The sequence below is a fragment of the Camelus bactrianus genome, chromosome 34 (genome assembly GCF_048773025.1).
Source record: "Camelus bactrianus isolate YW-2024 breed Bactrian camel chromosome 34, ASM4877302v1, whole genome shotgun sequence".
Classification (NCBI taxonomy): Eukaryota; Metazoa; Chordata; class Mammalia; order Artiodactyla; family Camelidae; genus Camelus; species Camelus bactrianus.
The window spans coordinates 14688176-14714639 of NC_133572.1; the positions used below are offsets into that span (position 1 = coordinate 14688176).

The 26464-nt window shown below is 34.9% G+C and overlaps 1 protein-coding gene across 15 annotated transcripts in view; it reads right to left on the bottom strand.

Annotated features, from left to right (window-relative positions):
- SOX5 (SRY-box transcription factor 5) overlaps positions 1 to 26464 on the bottom strand; it is a 903293-nt gene that overhangs the window by 137498 nt on the left and 739331 nt on the right. The gene's annotated exons all lie outside the window — the stretch shown is intronic.

The following is a 26464-nucleotide window of genomic DNA, read 5'->3' on the forward strand; positions in this document are numbered from 1 at the left end:
TTTGGTAAGTCTTCCAAACCTAATGACTGTTCCTTTGGCCAGCAACATAAATGCTATAATCACACAATTATTGTGCTGGGAACAGTTTAATTCAGCATTTTGTTCTCAACCACAGAACAATTACTCAACAATTTTGGTTAACCAGACTAGCTAGCTGCCTGGAGAGAAAGAGGAATATTCACAAGATCTATTGTCCTACATAAAGGCAGCTACTAGATCAGCTGGAACTTTCTAGTATTGCTCTGCTCAGTGTTTCTTTTCAGGATCCTTCACTTATCTGTCCTGATGCAAATGACAAACTGCAGGTTTTCCTTTATGGACTTGCTATTTGTTCAGTTATTTTAATTATGTATTTGCATATTCTTAAAAGAACATGAGATTTTGTGTGTCTGGAATATAGGCCTATAGATAAATGTACCTTAAAAACATTTAATATAATGATAGTTAATACAAAGGACTGCAAATTCAAAAGTGTAAGTTCAAAAATGCTTCCTCACAGCTACCCGGTGGTGCCTAAAGTGATGGTAAAGGCTTCTGAACTGTGGGTTATCTCATCTGTCATTTAAATTACATGACTTCTTAACAGTACAACTGGCTTCTTTCTATAGTTTTAATTTTTAAAACAAAAATGGAGGCAATTCACATAATCATGGCCATCAAAGTCTTCTTTGTTATTCTTTAATATTAATTTTAATTTATCATGACCAAAAAGTAGGAGCCTAAGCATATTACTGTAAAAATATTTAGAGGTACAGAAGCAGTTTCTGCACCTGTGTAAATATAGGTGCATGCAGAAACGGTCACCTCCCTTGACTATTTCTCATAGGCACAGCCAGCTATCAGTCAGACTAGCTCTGAATCACACTTCATAGGTCTTGAGACCTACTAAGAAACAAGGTAGTCGATGGTGAACTGGGCCAGTGAGCAGGAAAGTGCAGTGTCAATGAAAACGGCTGAAAGAGATCTCCTTTTCTCTTCCCATGTTCTTTTTTCTAGTCTTTTCCTTTGTTTTCTTCTTTTTAAAATTTTCCCACTTTTATTTTAAAAAGTGGACAAGGAAGAGGGTAGAAAAATTATAACTTCATGGTTAGAAACACTCTAACTTATGGCCAAGATACCCTGAAAACCAGAAAAGAGCTCAAAGATAGCTCCTTTATCGAGAAGTGAAAACAAAAGTGGACTTGAGAATGCCAGCAGCTTAAAATTTTAATTGTGTCTGTCTATATATTTGGATTAGCAAATAAGAATAACGTAATGAAGACAATGGATTCCTTGTGCCTAGATCACTCACTCACTGAATTATGTTAGTCTGTGAGGAGAATCTTAAGTTTGTTGGTTTCAAATATTTTTTTCAAGCCAGAACAATCTTTTTTATTTTTTCCTGGACAAACCCAGTGTGGAACTGTAATTATGAAACACCCGCCTGGCGCTCTCTTCCTCAATACCACGATCCAACCCCAGGTGTCCACTGAAGGAACCCTACGGGTCCCGTCACCACAATTTGAAAAGTACTGGTTTAACACTTCCTCTGACTTAACACTTTTCCTACCATTAGATTAATACCAAAATCTAATGACACAGATGACACAGTACGTAACACTGTGCCTACATAACAGGATCATGGGCTCAATTATTTTCGTGTAACACAAACTGTAACTTCTAATACACAGGCCTGTTCCCACTTTGAGTCTTTACAGCTTCTAAATAAAAGTTAAGCACAATATCTTCTATACAATAGTCACAGAATTAATTTTCCCTTAGGCATGAAATTCACTTATAGTATAAACCCCTGGTATAGTTGCTAATTCTTTAATCCAGGTACTGAAGTGAGCTATAATTAGAGACCAAACATTTGCAGAATAGAGTACAGTCTATAAAAAGAGAATGCCAAAATAGTATCAGGTTCTTCTGAATGAAAATAACTCAACTTAGCGCAAAATTTATGCTTAAAAAGGAGCCAGATATTAAATTCAGAATGAAAAAAAAATTGGCTATATCCTTGCCACTTCCTGGTTAATTTGGCCAAGGGCCATTTTTCGAATATTATGACCATCCTGTAGCCCCAGTAAGTGTTTTATTTATTTATTTTTGTACTGCATAAAAACATCAGCTTAAGAAGGGAAAATGTGAAATGGATGACATATTTTAGAACAGCTTCTCCCAGAATACAAAAATATTCCCCAACTCAAAACTGAAACAAATAGTAGAACTACCAAGCAATGCCAATTGGCGACTCGCTAATGCCATTCAAACTTCACAAATACTGGGCTCTCAAACTGATTTTAATTATTCAAAAGAAAACTAGGAAATGGTTCAAGTATCAATTGCTTTCACAGAAATACAAATTCTCTTTTAAGAGAAGCATATGACATATCTTTTCTTTATCCTGTAACATTGCAGTAATTACCTGCTCAGCTGGTTTTTTTTTTTTTGAGTAGGGCAGTGGCAGAAAGGGGAGTTTCCCTTCTGCAGTCCTCAAGGCTACATTATGCCTCTCAAAAGTTGCGTTTTATTGGTACAGAGTAGAAAAATGTGAAAAGAGATCTATTTACTATTGAAAACGGGAAGAGACAATAACACTGAGTGAAACAGTTCACTATGCCAGGTGCTTTTCCATTAGAACTAATTCCAGGGGTATTTACAAAGTCGCTTCTACGGACAGGCAGCCTTTCTAAAAACAGAGGGCCTTTAGTATGAATTTAGTGTCAAATTATACATGAACCATTGCGAACCAGCGATTTGTTACTGAAGATTTACTTTACGCTTTGGTATTGAGTATGGGTGAAGATGACTGTGTTGAGGTTCGATGAGACAGCATTATGACATTTTATGTTTTCATATATATTATAAATAGGCACTAGTCATAGTAATGCCCCTTAACCTCAAAAAAGTGTCTAGGCCTACATGTGTGGTCTTAAGGAACAACAGTGGTTTTTCCAAGATAGAATTTTGTAAACCTAAGGCAAAATATTTTATGATCATGACTGGGGCTTCTGAAATGCATGCTGATGTCCAACAACATTTGGAAGTGTGTGTGTGTGTGTGTGTGTGTATGTGTATATATATATATGTATATATATATATATAATATTATACATATATATCACACTTAGCATAGAAGTGTGTTATACTTAGTGTAAGAAAAAAACGACAATATTATTTTCAAAAGGCACTTTTTTGGATGAAACCAATGTGTTTATTGACTTAACCCAACTAAACTTCTGACAAGGAATTCACAGAATTTTAAACACATCTAAACTCTTAAATAATAAATCCGAGAATGCACATTCAGAGTCAGTTTGACTCCTTCACCCACAGAAGCCAACTACCGGCTAATGGTAGCACTCTAAATTAGTAGTCACACAATAGAGAGCTTATACGATTGCGATGGTCCATATCCAGTAAAACTGCCTAAACACCCAGAATAATGGCTCAGTCTCTAATAACTCAGAAAAAGCCACTTACAGCTGCACACCACATAAGACATCTTTACAACGGCTAAAATGAAGCAAACATGGGGACTATTTCCTCTGAATCAGTGTTATTTCAGTAGCATCAGTTCAAATTTTTTCCATCTTAACAAGAAAGTTTTGTTTTGTGTTAAAATCAGCCTGCCACTGATCACCTTTCACATACTAGCCTCTGCCCTGGAATACTCTAGACAACGGCATTGGTTCCATCTGTGCTTTCCATTAAATCCTGGTAATCCTTCAAGAACAGCTGGACCTTTGGGCCCCATACATGCAAACTCCCGGTAGGTCCGTTCGGCTACAATTATGCTGATGCTGTACGTACATCTTGCTTGCAAATGCCTTTTGTACGGTCCTTTGGGGCTGTGGAGCAGAATGGCCTGCCATCACTAATTCAACAATACAATGATACAGTTCTCATCTTAATTATAATGTGATATTTAGTCACCTCTCATACTGAGCGGCACTTAGAAAATTAGTTTTTAGACATATGACAACATTAATGACAAGCTTCCAACTATACTGTGCTATTAAATAATCAGGAAGTAACATCTTCGGTTAATCAAATGGTTTTGATATACTCTCAGAACTGGAAACACTGCAAACCTTACATTTTACTCAAGCAGTTTTTACGAACAGCTTAGTAACCTGTACTTCCACTGTAAAATAATTTCATCAGATTCATATGGCTACGTAATAATAATAAAGATTTAAGTGCATAATGGGAGTGGCTATAAAGTTATACGAATGGTCTAACCGGTCCGTGTAGCTAGTGCTTTCTCGTGCTTCACTTACATTCTATACCTCTGCCTCCCCTTATTCACTTCCAGTGGTTTAGCAAGTTTTCAGAGATCCTCTGCTAAATGCTATCTAAGTAATTGCCATCAACGGGTCTCACATTTTCATTTTTCTGTGAATAACTCCATCGTTAACTAAAAAAAAAAAACCACATCTCAATATACTCACAATCATGCAAACAGTATCACATATATTAACTAGATTGTATGGTCTACGGGGCAGGGATTGCATAGTTCTTGTTTACTGTTTTTATTTTCACCAGTCAGGCAGAGGGACTGTCTGAAACATTAGGTATTCAATAAATGAATAATAAAAAGGATGAGAGCTCAGCTGATCCTTGAACAACATGGGTTTGAATTGTTCAGATTCACTTACAGGTGGAATTTTTTTCAATAAATACTACAGCACAATATGATCGATGATTGGTTGAATCCAAAGATATGAAAAGGCAGATACAGATGGCCAATTATGAGACCTGATCATCCATGGATTTTGGTATCCACAGTGAGATCGGAAACAAATCCCCCAGGGATACCGAGGGATGACTGCATATGCCCTTTTTAAAGACCAGGAAATTTTGTATAATTTCCCCATCTATTACAATATTTCATAAGCACGTCTTTCAGAAAATTATCTGAAGAAACCCCTAAGCTGTGGTATAAACTCATTTTCTCTGTTTTCCTTTCCATGCAAACTGAAACAGCTCCTTCATAGATTTGATGTTTGTTACCAAGTCAATATCAGTACTATTTTCCCCCAAGCCATTTGGATCTAATTTATCTAGCCTCTCCTAATATATGAGCATTCTTTGTTTTCTCCTCTACAATCAGATTGGCTACCGCATTCTTCTACAGGTCTAACTAAATTCATACAGAGGAGTTTGTGGTTTAGATACCGAAGCTGTATATTCTTAATTAGGTTGTATTGCCATACATGCTTTTAAAACCAACTTTTAGAGAACTTGGCAGACTTGATGGTTATCTGCTGTCGAACTGGTTATCTCTAATGGCTCAGGGACGCTTCTTCTGTTCTCATTCACAGACCAGCATTCAAACATTTCCTGTTCACTTTTCCCCTGGACATGCACTGCTATTCTATTTTCATTTTTATTGACCATACTTCTCCAACTGACCCATCATTCTGCATTTTATTTCCATCTCTGGAGTTCTGACCACCTCTTCCCATCGATTTTCATGCTTTTACTGTCAGATAAAACTTAATCAGTGCATTTTCCCATCATGTCATTTTTTTCTTTTGGGGGGGTTGCTATTTAATAATCTTGGCCCAAACCAAGGTAACTAAAAATACTTCTCCTATGTTTTCTAGATAGTGTATGGTTTTATTGCTTATATTTACATCTGTAGATCAATTTTGAATTAGTTTTTGCATATGGTATGAGAGAATAGAATAATTGATATCCATTTGTTTGCATATCAATATATAATTGTCCCTACACCATTCATTTAAAAAGTTATTATTTTTTTCCATTGAACTGCCTGAATACTTTTATCAAATATTGATTGAAGACACATTTGTGTGTGTATATTTCTGGACTCTCTAGTCTGTTCTACTTATCTATGTATCTGCCATTATGCCAATATCACACATTGTTCAGGGTAGCTTGAAAATAAGCCAAAATCAGGAAGTGTAAATACTCTACTTTGTTCATCTTTTTTGAAAATGTTTTTAATGTCAATAAGAAATTTAGTATTGGCTTATCAACTATGACAACAAAACCTAAGATTTTGATTCAGATGACACTGAATCTACTAATAAAGTTATGAAAAAGTAATATCTTGAATTATTGAGTTTTCCAGTCCATGAACGTGGCATATCTCTTCTTTAGGTCTTTTTAACTCACTCAGCAAAATTTTTGTGATTTACCTCATACAGGTCTTGCATAGTTTTGTTCAAATTTATTTCCACACATTTCATTTTTTGATGAATTTTTAAATCCTTTTTACACATTTCAATTTCTGATGGTTTGTTTCTAGTATTTTGTGTGTTGACACTGTACCTTATGTCCTTGCTAAAACACTAGTATCATTTTAATAGATTCCTTAGGATATTCCACATAGATAATCATGTTATTTGTGAATAAATACAGTTTAATTTCTTCCTTTCCAATCTGCATGCCTTTTATTTATTTTTGCTGACTTACTGCAGTGGAGGATTGGACCTCCTATAAAACGATGAATAAAAATGAGTCAACCTTACGAGAAAAATGTTCAATGTTCAACATTTGAAAGTAGTAATGTTCTTTGTGGAAATTCTTTAGCCAACTGAGAAATTTCCTTCTATTCTTAATTTGCTGAGATGATTTGATCATGAGTAGGTTTTAATGTTTGTCAGTTGCTCTTTCTGTATCATTTAGATGATTATTCAATTAATAACCAATTTATAATAGATAATTTCATTAATCTGGTAAATTACATTAATTTAATTTTTGATGCGAAATCAACCTTGCACTCTGAATAAAAACACCACTTAATCATAACGTATTATCCTTTTAATATGTTGTTAGATTAGGTTTGCTAAAACTGTGAGGTTTCAGATCTACGTCTCTGAGGGACACTGGTTTACAGATTTCTCTCCATGACATACCTTCATTTGGTTTTGGGAAACATCACTCCTCATCTATTTTTTGAAGAAAGTTTGTATAGAATTGGCATTATTTTTCATTCCTTAAATATTTGGTACAATTCACCAGTGAAGCCATCTGGGCCTGGAATTTTCTTTGTGAGAAGATTTTTAACTGAAAATTCAAATTCTTTGATAATGTAGACATATTCAGGGTATGTGTTTCTTTTTGAGTAACCTTCAGTAGTTTGTCTTTCAAGGAATGTTTCCTTTATCTCTAAGCTGTCAAATGTATGGACATAGAACTGTTTTTATTATAACTCCTTGCTGTTTTACAGTCTGCAGAATCTGCAGTGATTTTTTTCTCATTCCTGGTATTTCTAATTTGTGTCTACTTATTTTCCACAGCAATTTAATTAGAAGTTTATCAATTTTGTTCACTCAAAGAATCAGCTTTTAAATTCACTTTTTTCTCTCTTGTTTTTCTATTTTACATTACAGTGATTGCTACTCTATTTTTTCTCTTCTTTTGCATAATTTGGGTTAAATTTTCTCTTGCTCTTCTATTTCAAGTTTTTTAAGGGGAAAGTTAGGTAACTGATTTTTAAACCTTTCTTCTTTTCTAGTATAAACATTCAATGCTATACAATTCCCTCTAAACACTGCTTTAGCTATGTGTCATAGATTTGGAATATGTGATTTGATTTTCATTCAGTTAAAAGTATTTCCTGATTTTCTGGTGGCTTCTTTGCCCCACAGGTTATTTAGAAGTGTGTTATTTAGTTTCCAAATAACTTGGAATTTTATAGATACTATTTGCCTACTAATTTCTAATTTAATTCCATTTTAATCTGAGAATATACTTAAATTATTTCAATCATTTTACATACATTAAGATTTTCATGGTCCAGAATATGATTTGATTGTTAAATTTTCTATGTGTATGCTAAAAGAATAATTATTTTGTTCTTGTTGAGTGTTCAGTAAATGTCAATTAGGTCAGGTTGGGACTCTTACTAATTTTCCAACTTGTTCAATTATTGAGAAGGAGAGTTATTGAAATATCCAACTTGCATCTTCCTGATAAACTAACTACTTCATCATTATGAAATGAATCTCAATATCCCTGATATGTTGGTATCTTTGCTCTGGAATCGACTTTATATGAGTATAGCCATTCTCTTCTTCTTCTTTTTTTTTTTTTTTAGTGTGAACTTACTATATCATTTCCTAATTCCATCTTAACCTGCTGCTCTTTACATTTACAGCGATTTCCTGCAGACAACATGTAGGTGGGTCTTGCTTTTATTTTCAAAAAAACTAATATGGCAATCTCTGATTTTACTTAGTTTGTTTAGATCATTTATATTTACTGCGATTAATTATACGATTGGGAATAAGTCTACAATCTTGCTGTTTTCTACTTATCTAATTTTTTTTTGTTGTTCTTTTTTATCACTTTTTCCCTTCTGCAGAATTGTCTTCCATGATTCCATTTTATCTCCATTACTGCCTTCCTTATTAGATACTATTTTCTGCCTGGTTTTTAGTGGATGCTTCACGATTTACAGTATACTTTTTAAATTTATCACTGTCTCCTTCAAATACTGTTATGCCACTTAATGTACAGCATAAGAAGAGCATCTCTCAATTTACTTCCTCTGTGTGGATTGTAATTTTTATCTCTGGCTGCTTTTTTAAGGCTACCTCTTCATCACTGCTGTTCACCAATTTGGTCATTTTTCTTCTGCTTGGGGTTCACTGAAGTTCTTAGATACGTGGGCTTATAACTTATAATTGATTTTGAAAAATTCTGGACATTATTTCTTCAAATATTTTTCTTTCACCCCCTCCCATGACTCAGAGATCACTGATACTCTATTTTTAAATTTTTTTTCCTTATTATTTCTGAATAGTTTCTACTGCTGTCTTTAAAAGCACTAATTTTCTGCAGTTTCTAATCTCATTCAGCATATTTTTGTCTCAGACACTGCACTTTTCATCTCTAAGAGTACAATCTTGCACTTTTTAAAAACTATCTTTCATGCATTTTCTCATCATGATCTTGAACATATGGAGAGTATTTGTTATAGCTGTTTCAACATCTTTGTCTACTAACTCTAACATCTGTGCCACTTTGGGTTTGGTTTTTATTGATTGATTTTTCTCCTGATTATGTGTTATATTTTATTGCTTCTTTACATGCATGCTAATTTTTGATTGGATAACAAATGTTCTAAATTTTGCCCTTTTTTGTAATCTCATCAAGTATCATTCTGGGGGTAATTCTGGGATGCACTTTGAAACAATTTGATCCTTTCAAGTCACTTACTTTTTTGAAGTTAGCTTTAGAATAGCTGTCAGCCTAAAGTTAATTTGGTTCCACTACTAAGGTAACATCCTTCTTGAAGGCTCGACTCAATTCCCCATGTGCTAGTTTCTCTATTTTGGCAGGTAAAGGCTAAATATACTAGCCACATGTGAGAACTGGGGGTTTCCATTTCTTCCAGCTCTTTCTCAAAGGTTCTTTACCTGACTTCAGTAGTCTGCATACATATGCACTGCTCACTATTCAGCAAAGATCTGACGGAAACACCCTCTGTAGATTTCCAGAGAGTAAGAGTCAGTCTGTCTCTCTCATTTTCTCCCCTCTGCAAAGCTATCCTCCCCAGTGCTCTGTCCTGCAAATATATCTGTATTTACCTGTCTTGGTGCTCTTTAAACCTGCTGTCTGTCTCTTCAAATCAGAAAGACTGTCAAGGCTCTGCCCGGGCACCCCTCTCTGCAGACAGAAAGCTGTGACACTCCCAGGGCTCCCCTCACTCACTGCCTTTCCTCTCTGGGAACACTGAACCACCACTGCATACTTTTGTTTTGTTTTCTGTCTGGTTTTCTAGTTGTTTGAGGTGCGATGACGAGTCTGGTCCTTGGAAGGAAAAGCCAGAACCTGCCCATTTAATTGAATTTTTAATTCCATTATCATCATTTTAATTTCTACTGAATTTTTTCAGATATTTCTGTTAATTTCTGTTCTTTTTTGTGATTTCAGTATTTATTTGCCTACGCATTTTGTGCATATTTATTTTACACTGTACGATAATTCTAATATCTGAATTCATGAAGTGGTAGGGCTACATTCTTCAGCATTTCTGCTGACTCATTCTTTCTGGATTGCTGCTTGTGTGCGCTGCAATTTTTAATCTTAATATATGTTTCTTTAACCTGCCTTTGTGGGAATCTTGGGGAACTAAATTAGAGATGCTTTTCCTCCAGAGAGCATTGTTTTATTCTGCTAGGTTTTCAGGAGCACTGCTGAACTCGAACACCTAAGGTCCTATGGTAGAGTCATTTTAAAAATAGCTGATGACCTATTTACAGGATTCCTGAAGGAGATTTTTACTTCTCATACCACTGATGTCAGGCTTGGCCATGTGACTTGCTTTGGCCCATAAAACATGAGAGGGAATCATGGGTGCAACTCTGAGCAACACTCTGTAAGAGCTCTTGAATTTTTCTGCTTAACTTTTCCCCTTTGTTATTGGACTATCATGTCCCAAACCAGAGTGATGCTCCTTAAGCCTTCACTTTGGATTGAAGAGAATGCGGAGCAAAGCTGCTGCTGACACACAATGCACAGAAAGATGAGTGAAATTCCCATCTCCGAGGTTTGGGTTTTTTTCTTTTTTGATTTTTGTTTTGTATCGGTTTGGTTATGCTACTGTTTTAAGTTCGCATAAGCTTAATGAGGGAGTCTCACGTTAAGTTCCACCACCTTCTGGGTGATCTAAAGTTTATTTTCCGACCCTAATGTTGGTGTTGGTATTTGGCCCCAGGGGAAGTCCAGCTTTTGTAATAGCTTATAGCACAGTCCTCTATGTTCTGAACTCATCTTAAATATTTTTTCTTACATTAATTTCTTGAGATTTTTCCTTTAATTCCCATAAGCACTGAAATACATTCAAAGGTATTTTTACCCAGAAACAAGTTCTTTTGTAGCATAAAGCCTTTGAACAGTTGTTCCTTCAAACAGCCACAGGTAAAAGTCTCACAATTTGGGGTGAATGGAGGGAGGGGAGCAAAAGTTGAGCATCCTCTCCTGCTCATAAGGGCTCCAAAACACTCTCTTCCCTTGGGTGGTGACCACTGTAACTTTAAATGTTAAAATGTGGAAGAGAGGGTAAAAAATTATCAACCCCCTTTCCTTTCTGAAATAGAGACTGGGTTCAGAGCTTCTATAAGCATGCAGAGAAGAATCAAGGTGACAAAAATTACTCAAGCTAAATAAAAAAGCACTAAACCAGATGACCCAGAAGATAGAGTGCCTAACGAGGTCTTCCTCAGTCCCCTGTGGCTACTTAGGTATCATTAAATGTTTTTATTAGGTTGATAGCTAATAAAAGTTTCAAAATCTTCAAATAGAAACATACAACATGTATCCCAGTCTGAGAGCTTTTTATTGAGAATTTAATGGTTTAAAAATTAAAGTTTACTATTTTCATTGAGCTAGTTTCATTATTTAATCTGTAATTCACTCCATACAGATTTTTAAATACCTATTTAGACCATTTTAGAGTAAAAAAAAAACTGCAATTAGACTTTTATTTTATTTTATCTTGATCAAACTTTCTAGCCACTCTGAATAGAACCTGTGGTAATTCTCAGTGTGTGCCCACACGTGTGGCACTGCAACCCTGTCTTCTTATCTCACACAGACCCAGCATAATCAGAAATCACAAAAACATCTTTTGGGCAATGATACATACAAATTGGAATTTTAGAGTCTGCTGAAAACTTTTTTTTAAAATAAAAAGTATTGTTTTCTTAAGTCAGAGCTAAATGTGTTAGTTTTATTAGCATTGTTTACCTCTTCCCCCAAACTCTTTCTTTTTCCATCATGAATATAGCAATGGGTAACTCATATATTAAAGAATTAAACCAACAAGTGATTGTTAATCTTTATAAACATAATAGTAAGTTCAAATGCACTTTCCCAACTCGGGTGAGTATTAGAACCAGCAGTTAATTAATAATTCTTTCAACAATGACTACCTGTTTTTCTCATCAGCCAACCATGTTATCATATAATTATTTAACATGTAAATAAGACACTTAATAGAGGTTTTGTTCCAGGAAACATTTTTAGGCCTCTCACAAGGGTAAATTTGTATGGACATGCAACCCACTTCTCAACATCCTGGTAACTGGTACTGACTCTCTCCAACCATTATCACCACTCACGGGGAGCGCCTGGTAGGTAGAAAGCAAAAGATGCTTACATTCTCTTTCATTCCTCTTCTAATTCTGTGTTGTCAAATATCCCCTCCCCACCTCTAACACACACTAAATTACAACAATCCTTAAAAATACCGGAAACTTGGAGGTAAGCATTTCATAGACTAAAATGAACACTATCCATGAGTACCCTAGTAGAAAATCACTGAGTACCAAACATGCCACACGGATGAGGGGTGTTGCGGGTAGGGGAGCATGTATGTGTGGGCGGGGAGGGCTATGTGGAAACCCTGTATTTTCTGCTCAATTCTGCTGTAAACCTGAAACTGCTCCAAAAGAAAAAAAATAAAATCTATTAATTTAAGAAGAAAAAAAAAGAAAATCACTGAGTAACAAAATATAGAAAATATAAGGAGGAAAAAAAATGAAGAATGATTTACCTCATGGAATGGAAAGCTGAAAGCATAACCCAAGCCTCTCGCCTTTGCCTGTGGCTGAAATATTCATATCCTCCAATGTTCTCTTTTACACACATTATATGCCTCAACCGGATTTTATTAAGTATCTGTAGACTCAGGATTCCTAAGTTTAGTGCCTATTTTACAATATAAGTAATATAAAAAATTAAGGAGACTCACTGTATCTAAGGCAAAGATCAGAAGGTTGAATCTTTTAAAAGTTATCTTTTCAAGATAAAAACCTTCGTTAGATGAAGTTTATGGCTGAGTATATATTCATTTCTAAGTCTCAAAAGATTCCTCCCCAAATTTACCACCTAAAAAGGTCAAATTCACACACATCAAAGTTGGGTTAGTTAATTGAGTGGTAGAAGTTACTAATTATATTTGGATGTGAACCAAATGAAGCTACTTGTTCATTAAAACTAGAGGACCATATTTTACTTTGACTGAAACAACACTTAAGTATTAACTCCTGCTGACATCAATGGGAATCCTGAGCAGAATTCAAGGACAGTGTCTGGCCCTGGCAGTAATCCTACGTCTCTTGAAATGATAAGAAAAAAACGTGAGAAAGGATGTTACACAAATAGTAAAATACCAGATTTTCTACCATTTAGACATTCATCAATTAAACAGCACCGTGAGTTAAATTCATCCTGAAAGAAAATGAATCAAAAAGGGAGCGAACGTTTGTGTACATGTATGTATGCACACGTGTGTGTTTGTGTAGAGAGGACTCAAACTGATAAAGCGACCATATAGTTTAAATGTAAAAGAATTTGCTCATCTTTGCTAATCTAACAGAAAAGGCCACAATGAGTGCAAGCTGGAAGGATTTCTCACAGAAACCAAAGACCTTCTTATTATAATTTGTAATTGTCCACGGGTAGCTGCACATTCATTTGAATTCCTGAAAGACTGAATCTTGTAAAGAGAACAAGATGGGCCCATATTAAAACTTTTAATGACTTTAGTAAAAAAAGGTGGAACTTTGCAGCCAGCTGGCTCCATACCGAAAGCCAGGCTGCACAGCTTGAACTTAAAGCTATCTTAACATAATGAGTAAGTGCCAATAATTAGCATATGTAGTGTGAACAGGTTTGCTGGCACAAGCAAGTGAAAAACTCCAAGGTAAAGTTATTATTAGGGAGTAATTAGCTCTGTGAAGTAAATGAGTGAAACAATAGCTGCCAGCACTGACAATATGGCTCACATCTGACTATGTGGAAGATAACATTGTAAAGTATTGCTCCCTGAGCTAGAATCTGTTAATAACCATATGTTAGTGTAATTAATGCAGAGTCTTTCTGACCTGTTGTCACATAAGAACAATACTTTCTTGGAAACATTCAAACAGGCAGTCCCACACTCTGGGTAAGAAATAATTGTGAAAGTTGCTTACAAACAACTCTTACATCTTTATTATTTTTTTTTTTTAAGAAAAGAAATAATCAGTGAGTGAAAAAGCTGAAGAGCAGAAGGAGATGAGGTAAAGCTGCTTCCCTTCTGACACCCCAGGCACTAAGGATCCAACCACCACACAACGGGATCCTTCAAGGTGACTGAAATTCAGCGCAGATCTGGGCAGATTAAATTAGGGGATAGACAAAGTAATTTTTCACGTGAAATTTTTGAGCTATATACCGAATGCTTCCCCCTAATTTCCATGGGAAACACACACACATCGATACAGTTTGAAAAATACTTCAAAACAATTTTAAGTTCCAATACTCTTAAGCACATTTTGCCCCTAACCTAAACTTTTCAGCCACTGGGACTGCATCATATTCACCTTTTTATTGTCTGTGAGTGTTAACAGAACCCTGCACATACTATCTTTAGTAAATATTGGTTAAATGTAGAAGATACTTTGGGATTCTCAATGATTTGGGCACCACTACTGAAAACAGACAGGGGCAATGGGAGAAGCAGATTCATACCGTGTGTTTTCTGAGAGGCAGCCTTAGATACAACCGCAATAGACACAGCAGACAGAACTACAGGGCTCTTTCCATTCAACAGTCATCACTGTCTTTCCCTTTCCACTTTTTATTTTCTTCTTCTCCTTCCTTCACCCTGCTCTTCCTCCTTTTCAATAGTTTGCATCTGTATGAAGTTTTTATAAAGTACTCTCATAAACGATATTTCACAATAATTTTCTGTGCCTACAAGCTCTCTAATCTTTCTTTTGGTTCATTAATCTTTCTATCAGTGGTGTTAGGATTCACAGCCATATTTTGTTTAGCTTGAATTTAATATTGAAAGAGTTGAAACACTGTTAGCTTGTAATGACTACTGCGCTTTCTACTGCAAAATATGCAGAAACTTCTCCCTTATTTTGTCAATCATGGCCATTCTCATCAACCTGTGGCCTTAAGGTTTCAAAAGTACTGAGATCAGTTGAATGTTCTTTCCTATCAGTTTGTATGATTCTCCAATAATAATGTGAAGGTGATGCTTGGTGACACTTAGCAAAGTTACCACCAGCCAGACATATTACTACAACTCACAGAAATCTCGAATCCACATTCCCATGTGATAGTAATGAAATACAATAATTGGTAATACTACATATTTATCTGTGGAATCTATATTTACATGTACGTATATATACACATACATGCACACATATATATTTTACTTATTGTCAAAGAAGGAAAATGAAAACATTCATAACATTTCCTAGTTACATATACTTTTAAAGAATTATTAATGACATACAATGCACTATGGAAATTCAGTTAAACATATACATTTGGTATATTTTCATGACTATGAAATTTTTTCAGCCAATATTATCTCAAAATTGTATATAAGAATAGGAAAGACATGCTCCTTGAACATCTCTGGTTTTTGGCTAAATGTGATTTACTTTGAACATCTCCTGTCTATTCCAACTAAACTTCTCACATACAGTTTATGAGACAGAACACTCATAAACTCATCAGTAAGCATTTCATAAACTATAAGATAAAGTGTGGTCACGTTCATCAGTTCCTGCAGAAAGTTTGAGAACTTTCTAATCTAAGCCATACTAAATCTTGATAAGAGAAAGGTTGAGATTTAATGAAAGCTTGTTAGTAACTTTTTTGCCCTTTTTAAAGGAGTAGCTTGCTTTAGCAATGTCGAATACTTCACAGACTAAAATGGCCAAGTAAAAGGGCGCTGCACCTTTGAGATCTCACACATTCATCTTCTCATTAAACATCTGTTTAAGGCCTGTGTGATCTACCTGTCAGCACCAGTGATCCAGAAAGTGTTTGAACCGCCTGTCGCAAACCTCTGAGCTGGTTTGATCAGAGGCTTTGTGCACACTAATCACACCCTTTATCTTTCTAATGTTAGAGGGGGAAACACACATACACACACACCCAGAGCAAGGCTGTCTTCTCAACCTGACTGTAATTAATCTTTGTAAGGGGGAACCTGCCTGGTTTGAAAAGCAAAGATCTGATGGGCTGCTGCTCTTTTTGTATAAAGGCCTTATTTTCCTACCAGGCATCTTTATACTTGGGTGGTACCCTTTACAAACCACCTTAACTGTGGCTCAGTGACAGTGAAACAACCTTCAAGATCACCTTATGAATGAACCTGTTGGTAACTTTACGTAAGAAAAGAAACCAATAAAAGGGAGTTCTACAGGAGCTCGTTTAAATGATTCTCTCTTTTTAACGGCATGCGGGAAGAAAGGAGCCAGAATGTGGAGCGTCCCCTTTTCATGTTCCTTGTAAGCTTCTCTCTCCGCTAATAATCCCACTGCTACTCTTCTCTTGCTCAGCTGCACACAAATGTATCAAGAGCGGCAGGAGCTCCTACAGAGGGAACATTTAACATCTTTTTTTTAACTGTTTAAAGTAATGCTTTATGCATCTTGCCTCTTACTACTATTTGCTTTTTATTGCTTTAAGTGAGATTAATGCCATGGTTGAAATAACTTGGAATGGCACTGATATTCACAATGTAATGGACCATTCCCAAGGGACATAATCCCCTGTGTAACAGTTTAAAAACAATTTGGAATATAGTAAACAAAGGCAAAGAGGAAAAAAAATTATATGAGTCAGCCATAAAAGTAGATAAAAGAGTATAAATTATGGTCATGTGATGATCTTTCCCAATTACTGGCTCTGGTATGAAATAATATGATTGGTATTTATACACACTGTTGAAACTAAAGACCAAACGTTATTAGGACGCACATAAATTCCACAAATTAGATATTTAGTCAACTGCTGGGTAAGTTCTACCTAGTTATGCAGATAAATTCTCACAGGACTGGGTAGCATGGATTAAAAGTGAAACCATGCATACTGCCTGGCCCCAGGAACAACATAACTCCAAGTACTAATAAAAAAGCAGGAAGTCGCTACTTCAGAGGAACAAAATAAACTGCACTTTATGATAAGTGAAAAAACTTAAATTGTATAATTACAAATTACTCCAAATATTTTTAGTAATAAAGAAAAGCACATTTATTCACAATAGGGCTAAACTTTTTAAGTTAAAACACATAAGGTCAATATACAAAAGTTCAAGTAAACAGTATTTTTAAATTTCCTTTTTGTTGAAAATTCTGTTTAAAAGTCTAAAAAATTAAAAATCGGGAGGTTTTATTAATAAAGTGTTACATTCGCATTTTATGTCAATATAAACTACTTATTATGTGGATGTTATGATATTTTAGTCTTAATCCAACGTAATTATTGATATATTTGAAATCCCTGCAGAACGGAATAGAGGATATACCTATATCTACATAATTCACAATTGCTATGGTTACAAATCACACTTTAGACTGTATATCTATGCTTAAAATACATGTATTTTAAGACATTTTTTACTTAGTTCACAGTTTTAAAAAATTCTCTATGCTGTCCAAACGGCCAGAAATAGAAGCTAGATTTTCTATATGTGCAATTCTAAAATAAATAATTAAATCATTAACCTGGGTAATGTTATAGGACCAGATTTAAGTCTTATGCTATGGAAACTACTGCCTTAGACACCATCTTGAACCTTTCTCCTCCTAATAAAAAAGTCCTAATAAAAAAGTCTCTTCACTGTCTTGGTGACCATGACTCATGGAGAGGGGTTTATTTTGCTTCCAACCTGGTGCTTTAGGTCACCCAATCTTTAGCAGGCACTAGACATCAAGAGAGGCCCAGCTTAGAAGCAGATTTATAAGACGACTTCTAAACACCAAAGCAAACTACAGAAATTCCTGTCTGTAGGTCACCTTAGTCCTAGCCACTCTGAGTGAACTGGTCCAGGTTTCAGGAGCATGAGTCAGATTAAATGTGCATGGCTTTAGGTTGGCTTTGAGAAGAACTCAGTGTTATAAAAATCTGCATCCTGAATAGACTAGGGTCTTTTACACTAGAGATGAGAGCAGAATACATAGAAAGCAATAATTATGTGCTACAATTTAACTTTTTTTTAAAAAGTCTCATAAACTGTAGGATCATTTCACATTTGCAGACTGAGTTTTAGCTTTGGGCTTCTTTTTTAGACCTAAAATTAAAATAATTGAACATTTATTCATTTTAAGGTTACATTTTCCTTTTAAGGACTTCATAAACATAATGACACTAGTATTTAAAAATAGGCACTTATTTCCTTGTTCTTCAGGAATTGGCTAAAATATTAATTTGTACATATACAGATTTCAAAAGCCAGTTTGATAATGCTGCTGATAAAAAAAGACTCTCGATTTGATTAAAGCATCACTGAGTTTTAAAGACTGAAGTTTTGTTATCTATAGCAGCCTTTTATAAAAGAGGAAGCTGAGGACTTTTAATTCTTTTTAATTGATGTCTTTATCGAGCAATTAATATCCATTTCATAAGAGAATCAAATATATGTCATGAAAATATAAAGATAAATTCTATTGAAATTCTCTTTTCACTGAGAGAAAATAAATCACTCAAATAAGTGTAACACAAGGTAGAAAGGAGTAAGACAACAAAAGAAGAATAAAATGGTGAAAGAGAGGCGTTCAGAAGAATTTCTTTTTTCTAGGAAGATTAGGGAGCTATTTATGGATCAGAGGACATATGAATTTGGTCTTAGTATATTATTCTTGACATGAAGAGAATAGAGGATACTATTTCAGGAATCCACATGAGTAAAAACACAGAAGCCACAAAGTGTGAAATTGTGAAGAATAGTTAAGTTAGCTGAATCATCAAGTTCACAAAAGGAAATAAGTGAAAGTAAAGTTAGACAAGCAAGCTAGCACCATATGGCAGAGGGTGAATGACAGGCTAATAACAAACCATTTAATCTTGCAGATAGTTGGGTCCTGTCAAAGACTTTTGAACAAGGGATGGGCATCAGGAGAGTTTTTCTTCAAGGAGGCGGATTTGACAGCAGTGCAGAAAGCCAACTGGAGAGTAAAGCTACTAGAGTCAAACAGGACAGGGAGGTAGCCACTGAAGAGATGAGTGGAATGAGAACTTGAATTTGAGGCAGGAAAAAGGAAACAAGAAAAGATGTAAGGGACATCTTAAAGGCAAATCAGTATACCCACAACTTTATACAAAGCAGAATGTGAGGAAGAAGATATCAAAAATAAATTCAAAGTGTTTAAGTTTAGTAATTAGGAGGCTGCAGATAACATCAGTAGCTATTTCCAGAAAACAAATCTGTAAAACTGTAACTTCATATAACCCTTGACTGATGCTTCAGTGATAGAGTGTTAATATACATGGCTTGTCTGTCTCATACATCACATTCCACTTCAGCATATACCGACAACATGGAAATCATTTCATAGAGCTAGAAGCCCTTTTGCCTTGCCTAAGAATCTTTTTTTTGCTAAGTCCAGAACTATTTCCCATGGAGTATGGGGTTAGGTATTTAAAAAAATAGGTTCAGAACTATCAAAAGCCTAATTATAGAAGAAACCTTTAGTGCACATCCAGACTTTTGAGGTTTTACAAAAAAAGAAAATGAAAAAATGTATTCAAACAGCAGTATTCTTATGGTCCAGATCCATTAATAAGTACCCTGAGAAAGATCAAAATCCTAAGACAACTTTAATTCTACTCCAGTGGAAGTAAATGCAGACAGTGCAGGAGTTAAGGAGTGAAGACATCATTCCTATATCACTAATTCAAACACTATTCCTAATATAATGACACTTCTACCGGTTTAGAAGTGGATAGTAAATGTGTTTCTGTGTATGTTTGTGACCTATATTAGGGACTAAATCAGTATGCAAAATACTAAATCTCTATAGTATCAATATAGTCACATAGCAGTATTTTGGATATAAGGTTGACATGGGAAATTGGATGAGTTTTGGAAATTTTATTACAGCATATTCGTTGTATTGTTATTAGTACTAATACATTTACATTGAACTTTTGAATAGTCCAATATTTCAACAGTTTGAAGCTAAGAAAGAATAAAATATTTCAGCTCTTTCTCTTGTAATTTTGGTAATAGGAAGGTCTACTTTTCTGAAAAGTATTATTTCTATAGTATTTTGATGGATAAAGTCACTTACTCAAAAAAATACCTGGTTTTATTACAGGATAAGAAGTTACACATAAACACACACGCCCTCTCTCTCTGATACACACACTCATATATGGAGGAAAAATGAGTCCTCTATTGGATTAGACAGTTTGTTATATGTGGTACAGAAATGTGCCTGGGACATTTTCAGTGCATCATATGATATTAAAAACAATATTTTCAATATAGATCCACCAGTTCTGGGAGTCCTTGAAATTATAAATGTACAAAGTATGCAGTTCTATATTCCCTTAATTATAAATGTGCTATTCTCATAACAAAAGCAAAGAGGTATTTCATTTTCAAAGAGTCTATTTCTATTTTGCCTTTTTGTCATGTTTACTTTAAAATGTGACATGTAATCATGTGTCACTTTAAGAAAACTCTGTTCCTTGATACCTCCCAAACAGAAAATAAATAAGACAATGTACATACATAATACAGCTGGATAGTTTCATATGATTTTAAACTTTAGCATCAACAGTTAATATTTACCAAACACAACTTGTGTCTTGTTTTTGGTATGATATTTGTCAAACTTTGAAATACAGGCAACAAAGTGTGTGTGCATGTGTAGGTATACAAAGAAAACAATTATGCATTTGAATATGTATTTATAACAAATCAACAGTGTTGGCACACATCTGCTGTAAATCTTTGAGGCAAAAATGTATTATTAATAAATTTGAGATTAAAAGCATATTTCTGTATCTTCTGATGTATTAGATACATTTCTGTATATAAATGCAATTTATGAAAAAATATGCTAATCAACTTGATATAGCCTTTAAAACAAAAGATGGAGTATTAGTTATGTGTCTACAAAACTAAACAGAAAAATGTTAGTAGGAACCTGAAGTAATTCCAATGGGAAAGCAGGATTGGAAGGCTTTAAAATACTACAGTGATAAAGCAATTGTCCTAACACAAGATGACAAATCCTGGTTCTTACTTCAAAACGAAACAAATCACTTCACTGGAAAATTCTATTTCTTCATCATCATCATCTTCACCACACAGACGCTAAGAATATTTTCTTTTTAATTACCATTTACTAAGCACCTTCTGGTAGCTAGGTACTAACTCGGTGCTTGAATTTACTCCTAATGAGTGTAACAAAACTGAAATAAAGATGTATCGTTTGTGTTTTAGACAGGAGGAGAGGGAGTAAACTGTTCAGGTCCTACACTAGAGACAAGCAATGCAGCCTTTTCAAACTCTGTTCTATCTGCCTGGAGTCCTCACTATTTCCCCTATACCTCTCCTGTGATATAACCGTGTCAGAATGATGCTAATACACCAGGCACTGCTGTTAACTCAAAAAAAACTTAATCACAACCGCTTGTTTAAAGATCTGCCTGAATTCATCAAGTATTTTGGCATCATATTAGACACAGCCCAAAAGTGATCTATAATTCTCTTTCCAGATGGTCAGGAGTCTAGTGTATGATGATAAGAGTAGTGAAAAATATGTAAAACTGATACTGTAACATTTCTTAATGATGAAGGCAATTTTTACAGGTTTCATCAGCTGAACAAATATGGATTAGATACAAATGACCCTTAGGCTGTGCCCACATGCTCAGCGTCGAGCTGTAAGAGACTTCTATTGATTGTAACCTCAGGACAAACCAAGCAGCCAGGGTCCACCTGGAGGAAACATATGATTACAATAACCGTCATTAATTATAAACTTTACACACGCTAGTATTACCTAGAATTTACAGATGAATAAGTTGGAACTCGAAAAGATTAAACAGCTTTCTAAGTTTATGCAATGACTAAGTGACGGAGCCAAGGCTTAAACAGAAAGTCCTCTGAAGCTAACTTCATAATACTATCAACTGCATCACTCAGTGATAATACAGTGTCTTTGCAAGTTACAGCCACACTGAAAAACAACTCTGCAGTCTGATCGAAAGTTAAAATGTAAATATATCTGGAATGATAAAGCAGTTTTGTGTGTTGAGAGTGTTCCTGGCAGTCATGTACTTATTCTTCTCAATACTCAACACCCTCTCAAAGAAACAAGATACCTAATAGTCAAAATAATTATAGCACAATGTATAAACAATCTTAACAGCTGTAGTAGGTTGAATTGTGTCCCTCAAAAAGATGTTCAAGTCCTAACCCCTGGTGCTTGTGAATATGGCTTTTTTGGAATTAGGGTCTATGTTGATATAATTAAATTAAGACTCTAGAGATGAGATCATCCTGGATTCAGGCTAGACCTTAATCCAAACACTAGTGTACTTATAAAAGAAGAGAGAGGGATGTCTGAGACATACAGAGACGGAGGGGAGAAGAGGATGTGAAGACGGAGGCAGAGACTGGAATGATGCACCTACAGGAAGCCAAGGAACCCCAAGGATGCCCGGCAGCTGACAGAAGCCAGGGGAGAGGCACGCCACAGATTCTCCCTCAGAGCCGCAGAAGGAACCAACGTAACATCTTGATATCAGACTCTGGCCTCCAGAACTGTGAGAGAATACATTTCTGTTGTAGACCACCAAGTTTGTGGGCGTTTGTTATGGCAAGGCTATGATACTAGCAGCAGCTCTAAAATGAATGGATGAAAGATTTACTTCCCTAATGTATGGTACTGAAGTACGCAAAATTCCTTGCAGTCGTGGATGATACAGATTCTAACATTATTAATTTAGCCCAAGAGGATTTCGAGGCTGTTGGTTTTATCAGTATTGTCTGATCACGAAGGCTGGGGCATTATGTTGTCCTACAGGTTTCATGCTCCACTAACAGCATTAGGGATTGATACATTTTTTGTTTGTCTGTCTCTCTCTTTCTGTATTTAAATTATTTGGGATGAACAGTCTACATTTTGTTCCATAACTTAACAATATATACTGGTCATGTTTTCTGGTTGATATATTTGCCCATCCTTATTTTATACCATAAGTTCTCACTGAAGTTAGAAATATTTAAAGCAATTTTTAACTGTATGGCTTCAGTTGTATATCATTTGTTATCTAAGTATGTCTGGCTTTATGATAATTTGACTTATTATACATAAAAATCCAACTGCAAAAAAAATATAGTGAGAAACAATCTATATTTGAAGAAAATTGCTTTTCAAAAGACTAAATCAATGTAAGTCTTTAAATGCTCCATTCAAATTTTAAAGTGTCATTTTTATTAAAACTATTTATTTATAAAGATTTGTTCAAATATCTATGCATATGTCAGTAGGGAGAAATCAATGTTAATTTTACATCAAAAATTAATATATAGTGAAATTTCATGGAATTGTTTGCAACTGGTAACTATCTCTTTGAGAATCATAAGGTTTCCTATTTTTTAAAAAAATGCAACCCATGATGGCACTGGTAAAGTTAATTTTTCTGGAATTTAAAGCTAAATGTGAGTCTCTTCATTTCCTATCATCTGACTAGTGACATAGGATGTAGTAAACCCTAACAAATTCAGAAACAATATTTAAAATGAAATAAAATGGTTATCACTTACACTTATATTAATTTTATATTACATGATAGGTTAGTAACATTTAAAAGGTCAGACAGAAATTATATTCTTGTTTCTACTCTGCAGAAATCTCATTATTACTCTAAGTACCTAATTTTTATGACCAATAACAACATCAGTAGTTATCCACTAAATATGGCTATGCCAGGTTATTGGACACAGCTGGAGGCAAGTGCCAGTTGTGATGAAGCAATCAACTGCTCCCATATGGTCCTTCTAAAGAATGAATTCGACACAGAAATATCAGTGGTAAGGCATGCAGCAACTTAGCACTGAGTCCATTAAGGGATGTTAAATGGAAAGAGTAGTCATTTCTCCAAAGAAATGCTTGGCCTCAAAGAATAGTTAACAATTCAGTTAACAACCAAAGAACTTTAATCTCACCATCTAGCATCTAAGCATGATTACCTTTAGTGACACCTCTTCTGAAATGTGAACTCAGCTTAAATATTTCCTGGTCTCCAGAGACTTGATAAATAACTGATTTAAATTCTTCATACAGATGATTCTGAGATTTTCAAGTTTACCAAAAATTTGAATCAAAAGATATGAATGAACCTTAAGTTCTGGCACACTCAGGAGATACTGTGATCCACTGTGAAACTAGAATTAAATTTTGGTAACTCATATGATTTAGTGTGCTTACATATAAATTAATCACTTTAAAGACGTAGAAAATAGGCTGATACTTGAATTCAGTCAGATAAAGGACAAAGTTAATTCAGAGGTGTAAATCAAAATACAGAAATCCAGCATTCACTATTATTAATGAAGGAAAAGAAAAAGAAAAGAGCCTTAGAATCATCAATGATTTTGTCAGATAACTGTCTTTTCCACTGTTTTGGACAATAGGCAGAAATGTTTATTATTTTGTATGTATGATAATGAACTGTGTAAGGGATAACACTGGGAGATGGGGTTGTGATCAAGCCAATTCCTTTAGACACAATATTAACGTACATGCTACTATGTATCTGACAAATTAAAGCTAATTTATAGCAACTGTAAAGTAAATTCAAATTCTGCTTTTTCTTTCCTGCTGTTCCCTTGGGGTGGGGGTGGGGCGCAGGGGGATAAAAGCAACCAAGAAACATACAAAAACCTTTCTAGGATGCTGGTTACTCAAAATTCAGGTTCAGAGTCATGATAAGAAGCAGAGGAAGGGAAAGACAGATCACTACCACCACCAAGCATTTGTGCTAGTGCTCCACAAATTTTAAGGCACACTTGCATTATATGGCATTTGACTATTTTATCCTGATTATTATGTGAGAGTTACTCAAATTTCCAACCTACAGATTAAGAAGCTGAAAACCAATGACTTTAAATAACTTGTCCAAAGTCATACAACTAGAAAATAGCGAAGTCTCTTCAGTTTCTAAACCTTATGTTCTACGTACAGTGCATATAGCCTTTCAAGGAATAGACCACCATTCTTCCTCCAGTCTGTTCTCTGTGTCCCCAAAGGCCCCCTCTTCCTTAAATATATGGCCACCATCCCCAAACTCTAAGAAACGCCTCTGCACTTCTGCGCTTAGCTCTTCCAAGTCCTTTGGATTTCCTGTTGCCTTTTTGCTCACATTTCTTATCCCTAGTTTACTTTGGCCATTCAAGATTTAAAACAGCTACAAATACTGTCTCAGTTTACTCTTGTAATAAATGAAACTATATCATTGGCTTTTTCCCACAGGATTTTGAAAATCTTGATAATGTGTGAGCATTGTTTAAAGGAAGATAAAAATATATTCATTATAGTTGAGCAGAGTATCTGGGATATGTGATCGCTACCTAATTGGTAGTACTTTGAGGTCCTTTATATTTTGCATAAAGGTATGTAAACATCCTGATCTAGACTGTAAAAGGCCAAAAAAATCCAACTGACTTTGCTTTATACATTGCAATGAGTTATAAACTATGTATTAAAATACTTTGAAAATATAATCTATATTTCATAAGTTTTAGTCAATCCTCAACCTTGATTTTTTTTCTTTTGCCTCAGTAACCAAACACCAATGAGAAACATTTACATCCTTACTTAATTACTCCTCTTTGACTTTTTTTTTTTTTAACTTCTCTTTTACTTTTAGCAAGCTATTAAATAGTGAAAAGAGGCCTATAGCATTTCTCACCACCATGTTTATTAGGACCAGCTCAGGACTGCATAAGGGGAGAATTACATTTCCTACGCAAGCAGGTGGGTATGCAGGATTATAAAAAGAGAGCATCAATGAATGAGTCCCCGGGAGCAGGAACAGATCATTATAACAGATGATGTGGGCAGATATCCCACTGACATTTAGTGCAGCTTAACACAGACAGGATGGAATAAAACTTAACAGTGGTCAAGGTGGAGAGAAGGGACAAGTAGTAATGAAATAAGTATAGCACATCCTGACATTATTTTCTGTTTCTCCTTTAAGTTAAAGCAGTACCATAAGGAGAAAAGGCTCATGACTATTTTTGAGTTATCCGAACAGTCAGTGGCACTGGGGGAAGATACCTACCTAACTTTGTACATCTTTCCTTGATGAGTTTTTCCTTTATGATTTCAATAGGTAAATTATAATGTTTGCCTTACTGTCCACATGGTTGTTATAAAGGGAAAAGATTAAAATTTCATAAACATGTCATTAGCATCCTTAAAACATCTAAAAATAGAAGGCACAATCCAAGTGCAAGATATTTAATATTTTTAATCTTTATGCAAAGGAATCAATAAAAGGAACCAAGTCATAAATATGCATTTATGGGATAGAGATTTGAAACAAAAATATGAAAATTTTAGCATATTATCACTTCTTGATACTAATTTAAAACTAGAAGTCACTATTTATAGAAGTTAAAAAAATAAATTGGAATAATTATCCTGGGGTAGACACATTCTTTGAGCTTTCTAGAATG